At 37.5% G+C, this 11226-nt stretch overlaps 1 protein-coding gene across 1 annotated transcript in view; it reads left to right on the top strand.

The window, feature by feature from the left end:
- The first annotated feature begins 596 nt into the window (after positions 1-596).
- The window catches only part of LOC117399268 (retinoic acid receptor beta), a 223352-nt gene continuing 212722 nt past the window's right edge, over positions 597-11226 (top strand). Inside the window, exon 1 of the mRNA XM_059022925.1 lies at positions 597-886. The gene's annotated coding sequence lies outside the window, so the exon portion shown is untranslated. The remainder of the gene's footprint in view (positions 887-11226) is intronic.

Here is an 11226-nt window from a genome sequence, read left to right as displayed (position 1 = left end):
GGAAAAGCACACTGTACAGAAAATGATGGCCTTTAATTTGATGTAGGAACTCTGTACAGTGTGTAGCACAGTCAGAGGGCATGCACTGTCTGCCTTTTTATAGCTTTCATGACAGTGTCTTTTTTGTACACATTTTAAAATCTTTAGCATCTCAGTCAGACTGGCTGGCAGGTTCAATACTCAGTTTCTTCTCCTTGCTATGTTGCTGTTGTGGCAATTTATACAAATCAAACTATTTTGTCTCAGGACAAAGAACCCTGTTGGTTTTCTAAAGCCTCGAGGTGGAAAAGATAAAACCTTAGTATTCCAGTTGTTTAGCCTATATAACGATGTGCTGCACTTTCTACGATTTTTATCTCATAAATAAAGAATGCACCATATGCAGAGCCCAGTGCTGTAAGCTGCAGTATATAGATATTCAGCATCTTCTGATATCAAAGGGGGCAATCCAAAGTGGATAAATGCTTTCAAAAGGAAGCCTCCCACAGCTTCCCGTTGGAGGCTCCCATTGCCAAGCACGGTGACATATAATCGAGCGCTTGAATTATTACATTACCAAGGGGTTTTGTTGAATCATTGCCTTCATTGTAACCTGCCAGGGTTTTACTGAGGAACTCAGCTGTGCTGTGTTACAGCATCCAGAGCATGTGAATAGGTGTAGGTCCTGCGCAGCATACTCTCTTCCAAGAGTGAAAACTGAGATGTTGCAGATTGGTAGTCTAATAAATATTACAAGGGAGTGTTGCTTTCTAATGTATAGAGTTGCTGACAAGCACTGCCAGCTGTGAAGCAGAGAAGAGTTGCTGTAGGAAAAAAAAAGAAAGATAAACTTGGGACTTGGGTGTGAATGGAATGAAAAAGCTGTCCAAATAAGAACGTGCTGCTGGTAAGTTGAAAGATTGCTTATTTAACACACAATGTATTCTGAGTCTGTATGAATAAAACAAATTACTGTGATATATGTGCAAATAGCAGTAATGGCTAAACCTTCTAGCTGGATTATTTCAACTTGCTTTTAAATACTGAGATGCATGCAAAGATTTTGCAAACATTTTTAACCAATGTTTTTAAGATGTAGGCAAAGATTCAAGAAAGCTATTGCAGCACTTTTTTTGCTGTGGATATTAATATCAATTTTCCCTGAAAGAGATTCAGTCTGCATTGTGTATGAACACTATATATTGTTTTAGGCATGCAGGCTCTTTGTTGCTTAAAATGTTGGCTCGGGGTCATTTTAGGTGCTCTTGGATCTTGTCCTGAATAACCCTGTTTTAGATTTTGAAAATATTTCTTCTTGTTACCAATATAATGATTTCAGATTGATTTTCCATAACTCATAAATACAGATTGCTTAAGGCAAAAGGCTGAGGCAAAAACATTTTTTATTTGGGTTATCTTGAGATGTATATTTGGTCATTATCATCTACTCCAGTTTGGGAAGGGCTACAATAGTTTATTTGCCTGTACAGTAAGATTGGGGGTTACTATCTTATATACAGATTCTTTTAACTCTCACAGCTTCCTTTCAGAAAATGTTTGTCATTTATTTATATAATTAGAATGTAAGTCGAAATACTAGCTAGAGAAGGGTTTGTCAAATGGGGATATGGGAAGAATATTGCCCCTGCCCATCTTTTTATTTATTTTCACTTTGTTATGGGATTTTGCCATAGCAAGGAGTGTCACCTGAAGGCCAGATATTAAAATGTTCTGTCATTTTAAAAAATCATTTAATGCAACCTTAGAAACAATTTTAAAGGCACATCAAAGCTTTGTTTTTTCAGTCGTCTGAGGACCAGGAATTTATTGAACTTTAGACTACAATAAATTATTAAAAATCAACCACACATACAGTACAGTATGTAATAAAAAAGAAAGGTTTGATTTCATGCTGCATTATTTGAAAACCAGTACTGAAGGAGTTACGTTATCAGCGCTTCCTTATTTAAGCTGATTTCTGGTGACTTTCATGCTTCTGACATCCTTTGATGTTTCAATCAGCTTATGGATATGTATATAGAAATAGTGTTAGAAATGTGATTTTTTTTTGTCATGGTTTTTGTCAATTATTAATGCATTTCATTATTTAAAATGATTAAAAAAGGCAATTACCGCATGCACAAATTACATATGCATGAAATGAAAAGAAATATATAAATAATAATATAATACATATAATAATTCAAATAATAAGAGACTACGGATCGCTCTTAGCAATATAACATTTATCCCTCATGAAGTGGCTTTGACAAAAACACTGAGAGCTATTGGAAAACACCGTCTGACCAAAGCCATTGAACCTCCTGACCAGTTCATGCCGTTGTCCAAATGCTTAATAGCAAACCGATAGATTTTTGTCATTTAGGATGAATAGTTTTAAAACAAGCTTTAAAAACAACACATCACATAATAACCTGAAGTACACATCTGCATACGATAAATATTGTGCTCCATACAATCTGCAGCAAAACTAGCAAGAAACAAGGTTTATTTATGGACTTTGAAGTCTACAGATGTTGTTACTCGTATGATTTTTTCCTTTCACAAAATACTGTACAGGCTGTACCCTGGCTTAGCAAAGGCTTTAAAAATAGTAGCCATTGTTAAGTGTTTTGACAGTAAAAGTATAGTCACTATAAATCTAAACAGGAATCGAGGGGTGTGCTGAGAATCTAGAATCGATACTCCCTTTAATCAATGCATGTTTAATACTAGATTGAGTTCCTGGTTGAAAGAAGGTTTTACTGGGTATTTCAGGACCAGGGTTGAAAATCATTCCATTAAGATAAAAATCATCCTCTTGAAAAACAAAAGTGCAATTACAATATCTAGCCAAGGGGTGGCACTATGAAGAAAGTAAAAATGGCAAATGAAAACAGTAACGTCTTAAAGGGGAAGTAAATATAGCCACCATCTCCTTTATTTTTCCTTTAATTTTCCTTTATTAGGCTTCCCAGAATGGCTGGAAGCCTATTGTTATTGTTAGGATTCTTCTTCTTCTTCCATCAACTTCAAACTGCTCCTGTTCGCACGAGGTGTAACCAATCAACATGAAACTTGGTAGGTCTCATCGCGTGTAGATTACAGTTCAGATGCAAAAAAAATTGCTCTCCTGCGTCAACCAAGATGTTGGCCTGGAGCATTTTTTGGAAAAACCTTTCAAAATGTTCTTCTTGAGAACTGCTGAACCGATTGATCTCAAACTTCACATATGTCATCAGCAACCAAACCTGCTTCACATTTGTGAAGCAGAAGTTGCTACGATAAATTTTGCCACCAAATTCGCCAAAACGCGCCACAAACATCAAACTGCTTCCGCTTTCAAACGGTTTAACCAGTTAACTCCTAACTTGGTAGGCATCATCCTGGGGACAATGGAATACAAATATCGCAAAATGGTGTTCTTTCGTAAAACAAGATGGCGGCCAGACCTACGTTTCATTCTTAAATTTAAAACTTCTTCAGTTGAACAGTTGATTAACTCCAAAGTTGACAAGCATCATCCCTGTGTCAATACAATTGACTTTTTCAAAAATGGTGTTTGTGTGTAAAGCAAGATGGCCACCTGACACATTTCCTTAAAAACCTTTCAAAATCTTCTTCTTGGGAAGTGGTGAACCAATTGATCTGAAACTTCGCATATGTCATCAGCAACCACACCCGCTTCAAGTTTGCAAACCGTTTAACCAACTAACTCTAAACTTGGTAGGCATCATCCTGGGGACAGTGGAATTAAAATATGGCAAAATGGTGTTCTTTTGTAAAACAAGATGGCTGCCGGACCTACATCTTCTTAAATTTGAAGCTGCTTCAGTTCAAAAATGGTTTACTTGATTAACTCCAAACCTGAAAACCATCATGCCGGTATCAGTACAATTCACTTTTGCAAAAATGGTGTTTGTGCGTGAACCAAGACCCATTTTTTGGAAAAAACTTTCCAAATCTTCTTCAGGAGACCGGTGAAGTTATTGATTTCAAACTTGTCAAATATCAAGAACTAAACCCGCTTCTTCCAGTAATCGCTTAAGTATTTGGTACTGGTACAGGAGCTTGGGAGCTGTAAAACTGCCTGGCAGTTCTAATTTACTTTTTTTTATTGCAGGCTTCATTACAATACAGTTAATGCACTATAATAATTGAGCAGTTAAACAAATGCATCATTACAGTGCAATATATTGTATTCTGCATATTAAAGTTTTTAGGTAATATTTTATACTTTGTTCTGCATAGTTTTGCTTACAATAGTTGTTTGTGTTCTGCAGTCTTTAAACAATGGGCAAGTAAGATAATACCCAATAAAAACCTACACTGAATAACTAAATCCACAGGGAACAATTAAGATTAGAATTGTTTCATCTTAATAAATTCCTGTATCATCTTACCAATGACTCACTTTGAAAACATCTGTACATATTAGTCAGCCTGTTCTCATTGGATTTTATAACTTGAATCACAAGGAGCGTTGAAATGCCGTAAAACTTTCCCTACAGATACTGGTTTCTTAAACTAGATAAAGTATGTAAGTCCAAAGTAGTAGCAAAACTACAGGGAGTACTATTGCTTTCCGAAGGATATGACCTTCTTGACCTAATGTGCTGTAGCGCTGCATGGAAATGAAGCAGGCTCACACAGGCTTTGCAGGTTCTGAAATGCAGCGGTTTATTAAGCTGGGACTCAGTGAAGTGCTGCTTTACCAGCCAGTGGTACAGCTACAGCTGAGCAGCGTAGTGCTACTCAGACTGTGACAAAATAATAAAAAAAGTACAATATAGTTCATGCTTCACGGTTTTCAGTGGACTTTTGGAACATGGAAGTCACATTTTTGTTTCTTTGCAAGTAAAGCAGTCGCAGTACTGCTCTGGATTTCCACCTTTCTCTTTCGGTGAATACTTGAATCTAAATGCCTGTCAACAGATGATTCTCGGTAGTGATCTACAGTAACATTGCAGGACGCACAGAAGAACTTACCTCCATCGCTGTGTAAAACTCCTGCTGGATGCTGCTTTATGTGATCTACTGTAGAGACTTCCATTTTCTTGTTTACAGTGTGTAGTATTTTAATTTCCTGCCTAGATTGCATATAGTCACATGACATAATCACTATGTGCATGGCGACTAGTACACAAAGGCACACAGCAGAGCTGTACAGTTTTGTTAATGTGATTTATTTTGTATGGATACAAATAATAATTATGAAATAATTTATTTGTATTTCTTAAGAATATTGTAAAAATCGCAGGATTGGGCTAATTTCACAATTTCCACACAGCCCGTGAAATCGTGATTTACACAGGGCCTTATTCATGATTTCCGTATTTACTACTGCAATTTTATTCATTATTGTGCGAAATAGTGGACGTATTACGCTGCACACTAATTTTTTTGTGCCACACTACGGTAATCAGAATTAATTCAATTCAATTCAATTCAAACCTTTATTTAACCAGGTAAAGACATGGCCAAGAGGCAACATAAATACAACAAACAACAATACATAAACACTTAGAGACATTACAGCAATATGAAATCAATAAAAAAATAAAAAAAACTAATAAAATCAGCGTCTGCTTTGACAAGCACATGAAACAGGGAAAATAGCTTCAAGTCTAGAAAAGAAAGCAGCATCCTCTGAGATAAAACTAGGGAGTTTAAGCCTTGATTGTAACTCATTCCAATCGTGAGCAGCTGCATATTGGAATGAGGTATGCCCAACAGCAGTAAAAACACGAGGGACAATTAAACTAATCAAATTGCTGAATCGAAGGGTGTAATAGGAGACCGATATAGTCAACAATTTGTTTAAATATAGGGGCGATTTCCCGATTATGGTTTTATAAATGAGTCTGTACCAATGACATAGCCAACGTGTTTGAAGTGACGGCCAGCCAACCAAAGTGTAGAGATCACAGTGATGAGAGCGGTAGGGAGCACCAGTGACAAATCTTATTGCAGAGTGATATAAAGCATCAGGCTTCCTAAGGGCAACATTAGAAACAGCTTTATAAATGACATCTCCATAATATAAAATGGGTAGTACAGACATCTGTACCAATAAGTACTTAGCTGGCAAAGTGAAGCATGATTTATTTCGGTAAAGAAAGTCGAGTCTAGCTCGAACTTTCGATTGTAGTTTAACGATATGTGGTTTAAAAGTAAGTGCGCTGTCCAGCCAAATACCCAGATATTTAAAAACTTCCACTTGCTCAAGGTCAGCCTTACAAAAGGTACCAATTTTGCAGCCTTGCTCAAGAACTGCAGGACTGGTAACATTTGCACGTCCCCTATTTAGTTTTAGTTTTACACGTCCCCTATTTAGATTTAGTTTTATCAACATTAAGAAATAAACGTAGATCACAAAAAGATTTTTGAATCTGATTGAAACTTATTTCCAAGTCTGATAGCACTGAAGATGGAGTAGGGCCAATTGAATATAAAATAGAGTCATCAGCATAGAGATGGATATATGAATGAACTATTCCCTTAGCAATATTATTCATATAAATGGAAAAAAGAGAAGGGCCCAATATCGAACCTTGTGGCACACCCTTAGTAACCAAGCAAGGTTGTGATATAAATCCATCCGATTTTACACATTGCGTTCTATTTAAAAGGTAGTTCTGAAACCAAGCAGCAGAAACACCATCACAGGCTATGCTCTGTAGCTTGATCAAAAGAACAGAATGATCCACAGTATCAAAAGCCTTAGATAAATCAATAAAAATAGCAGCACAACAGTGATTTTTATCAAGGCCCACTGTAATATCATTCAGGACTTTTAAAACTGCTGTAACACACCCATGTCGAGCACAAAACCTGATTGTGTATCAAATAAGATATTGTTACTCTCTTAAAAGAGACTTAGTTGCTTATTTACAATTGCTTCCATAATCTTAGAGAGGCAGGGTAAAATAGAAATAGGCCTATAACAATTGGGATCTGTTACCTCACCCTCTTTAAAGAGGGGCGTGACAAATGAGGATTTTCAGTCTAGTGGAAGGTTTTAAAAGAAAGGTTAAATAAATAACATACTGGTGAAGATAACAAATAAGCTTCTGATTTTACAAAAATAGGATCATTTTTCCGTTTTTTTTCTGAATACCGTCAGATCCCGCAGATTTTTTAGGGTCGATCTACTTAAGTCAAAAATTCAATGATAAGGTGAAAGGACATAAAACTTGTCCCCCATCCTTAACTGGTACAGAGCTAACAAATTTACTAAGAGTGGACCTATCAAATAAATGCCTGGCTTTAATAAAGTGATCATTAAATAGATCTGCCATAATATGTTTATCAGTTACCACTACAGAATCATAAGTGATTGAAACAGGTAAATGGGAAGAGAGTGGTTTATTCTCTAACATATGGTAATGTTTGCACCTTAAAGTGAGCGATAATTAGTTAGTCTGGAAACCACTATTAAATGTATCTTTTCATGACTTCTGTTCGGACACTTGGCACTTCTTTTCTCGCACACTTGATAACAATGCTCATGACGTGTTAATGCCTGTTGATGCAGAATAGTGTAAGAAAATTGGTACTTATGCATTTTTTTCTTAATTTTTTTTCCAACACTCCGCTAGCTAGTCCACCCTTTTGCCCAGTCATATATGGTGTACCATCTGTTGTAATCCCAGTTAGTTTCTTCCAAGGTAATTCAGCACTTTCCATGGTTTCTTGAAGTTAAAAAAGTCATTTCCTGTGGTTGTGTTGTTCATGCTTAAACTTAAAAGCTCTTCAATAACATTAAAGTTAATATTACCTGCCATTTCAGTAATACGCTCAGCAACCATGTTGCAAGACAGACTGACATCAGCTGTTTTAGCATGCACCTTTTAACAAATTCACCATCTGAAAAAGGTTTGGCAGCACATGCAATCTCTTTGCTCACAATAAAACCGGTGTCGTAGGAAATAAGTTGACCAGGAAAAAAGTTGATCGTGCAAGCGCAGTAAGGCAAAAATAGACAAAAAGTAAGGTGGGGCTACAGTTTGATTAAAGGGGAGGTTCACTGCATGGCTTTTTATTTTTATCTGGCCGTTTTATTTACTATACTGTGTATGTTGGTGCGTGTTCGTGCCACTGTCTTTTCGTATGAACTTAAAAATGTGTGATCGACGGCTCTTTATACGGTTAAATTGTTTTAAATCCCTGTCTTTTTATGTTTCTATAACATCGTTGTCAATCTGATGTAGTTTATGTGTGATCGCGGAGATTTATTTATATATTAAATTATTTTACACGTCAAAATGTTGTCAATCTTTAATCAAAATAAAAATGTTTCAGTAATATAATCTGATGACATGCCGCATCCATCATATTAGTATGACAAGGTCGTATTTTTACATTTTAATATTAGTATAGCTGTAACTTTACTACAGTTTAGACGTGGCAAAACCGCCAGTTAAAAAAAATTAATAGTATATACAGTACCTTGATTTGTCTGCATGTCTTATGTTTATTTATAATGAGATAGAGATATATAAAAAAGACCTATATAATGAGGAAGAGAGATACTGTATATATGTGTATATCTACATGATTTTAAATCGTGATTATTCACTTTAATTCAATATTCTGTATCTCTTTCTCGTTATATGTCTTATTGGTTGTTGCACTACAGGGATTTACCATTTTAAAATTATGCTGATATAGAGGAGCCTACATATACTATATGATCTCTCTCACAACACAAAATCTTGGTTGGTATTGAACTACAGGTATTTACAAAGGTTTAGCAAAGACTAACTCTTTAGTTTTTAATTAATGAATGTATTGTTTCTTCCCACACTTGTAATTGAAATACATGCACTATGATAACCAGTCTCCTGTTTGTTTTCTGTCCTAATTATACAAAGTACTGTATGCAAAAATAACTGAAAGAACAAATATAAAATAATAATGCTGTATAAGCAACGTTTTTCAAGTACATCGTGTGATTGATGTGCACCGTGGCCTAGTTAGTAATCGCACCATGGTTGAAACTCATGCTTTAACTTTTGGACAATCGCTTGCATACCTGCTGTCCATACTGTAGTGCTTCCCAAAACAAAAACACCTCCAGAAATGCAAAATAACGTCAATACGTAACACATTTTGCTAGTTAACTTTTGTTACACAAACAGAAATACACAATCAGAAATGTACAATCATACGATTAATAATAATTTAATATATATTACAGTGATATTCACATTCCCTTATCTAGCGTAATACTGTCGAATATATCCGATCTACATGTTAATGTAAATTATACGTACAAAAGTCATTTTAAATTATGCTTTTTTTTTAGGCTAATATATCGGATCTAAAGCGATATTCACATCATCTTATCTAGCAGCATACTGCCGAATAAATCCGATCTACTAATTGATATAAATTATACTTACAACGTTAATTTTAAATTATTAAAAATTCTGCTTATTATAATAAGATCTACTTATTTTCTGGCTCGATCTACATATATCCTAGCCTAGGCTCGTTTACATTAGAAACAATGGAACCTCCTGTTATATCTCAAGAGTTTCTTCATAACTTGCAAGGAGGAAACAGGACATGGAGTTCATGCATTCTACTGCCTTTATTACGAACTGCGCAACAACTGACAATGATACCTTCAATATCCCATAGGCTGCTGGCTCAGGGTGTCATCCAGGAACAGTTCTGGACCAGCAGCTCTCAGTTCCGCAGGAGTTTCCTTTCCCAACAACAGCTGGTCTGTATGTCTCCTCCAGATAAGATTGTCTGCAGTTTTGACTGTGTATGATACAGGACCAGTCTGTGCGATGACTGTGGCAGGAACCCATTTCGGTCCGTGGAGGTAGTTCCATGCTAGTACATGCTCTTCTGGATTGAAGGCTCTATCCTTTGCTCTTTGCTCTCTTCTCTTGACTTGGATCTCCTGTTGACGTCTCACGACTTCCTTTTCCTTAGGTGGTCTGAGAAGGTCAAGGTTGGTGCGTGTTTCCCTTGATCTTGTGACGCTTTTAAGGCATGCTTCATGGTCAGTACAAACCTCTCGGCCAGCCCGTTGGTCGATGGGTGGTAAGGTGCAGATCTGATATGCTGTACACCATTTACCTGGAATGTAGCCAGTTCCTGCGACACAAATTGTGGTCCATTGTCGCTCACAAGTTGTTCTGGGGAACCAAAACAACTGAACATTTCACCCAACTTTTCGATGGTCTTCTCAGCAGTAGTAGCCCTCATAACCACAACTTCTGGCCACTTGCTATGGGCATCTACCACTACCAGAAACATTCTCTCTTCGAATGGACCAGCGAAGTCGACATGTAGGCGTTGCCACGCCTCCTCCGGCCAATCCCATGGATGGAAAGGAGCAGGTTGGGGTTGGTTTCGAACCCTCTGGCATGTGAAGCATGTCTTCGCTTTCTCCTCTATGTTTCCATCCAAACCAGGCCATCAAAAGTAGCTCCGAGCGATCTTTCATGCGAGCCATTCCACAATGGCCTGAGTGTAACTGTTGCAGCACTGGTTTCCTCAGCAACAGCGGAATAATCACTCTTCTCCCCCACAGAAGGCAACCAGACTGCACTGACAGCTCATGTCTCCTAGAAGGCTACGGTTTCAGCTCAGACGTGTCTCTTGTCGCTTTACCTTTGATGATTATGTCCATCACCTCAGATAGCAATGGGTCATTTCGGGTATATCTTCGCACCTGTTTTGAAGTGATAGGTGCATTTTCCACTTGTCTGAAGTAAAAGATGTCCGCTTGGCGTGTGTCTGGTTTTCCCACGGGTAATGGCAACCTTGAAAGTCCATCTGCGTTGTAGTGAAGTTCAGACTTGCGGTATTTGATGTCGTAGGTATATGCGGACAACAACAAAGCCCACCTTTGCATTCTGCTCGCTGCAAGTGATGGAATCCCCGTGTGCGGCCCGAAGATACTCGTCAGTGGACGGTGATCTGTCAGAAGAGTAAACTTCCTCCCAAACAGATATTGGTGAAACTTGCGAACGCCGAAAACGATGCCTAGGGCTTCTCTTTCTATCTGGGCGTAGTTACTTTCTGCTTTGTTCAGTGTTCTTGATGCAAAAGCGGTTTCTCCTCACCGTTTGGCATGATGTGAGCCACGACTGCTCCCACGCCATATGGTGATGCATCACAAGCAAGTTGTAGTGGCAGTGATGGGTCGAAGTGCGTTAGGCCTCGACTTCAGGAGTGTTTCCTTTATTTTAGCGAATGCTTCTTCGCATTTATCAGTCCATG

Source organism: Acipenser ruthenus, chromosome 4 (assembly GCF_902713425.1).
Source record: "Acipenser ruthenus chromosome 4, fAciRut3.2 maternal haplotype, whole genome shotgun sequence".
NCBI classification, from domain to species: Eukaryota; Metazoa; Chordata; class Actinopteri; order Acipenseriformes; family Acipenseridae; genus Acipenser; species Acipenser ruthenus.
The sequence above is the reverse complement of the archived record's forward strand: the minus strand, read 5'-3'. Positions and strand labels throughout refer to the sequence as shown.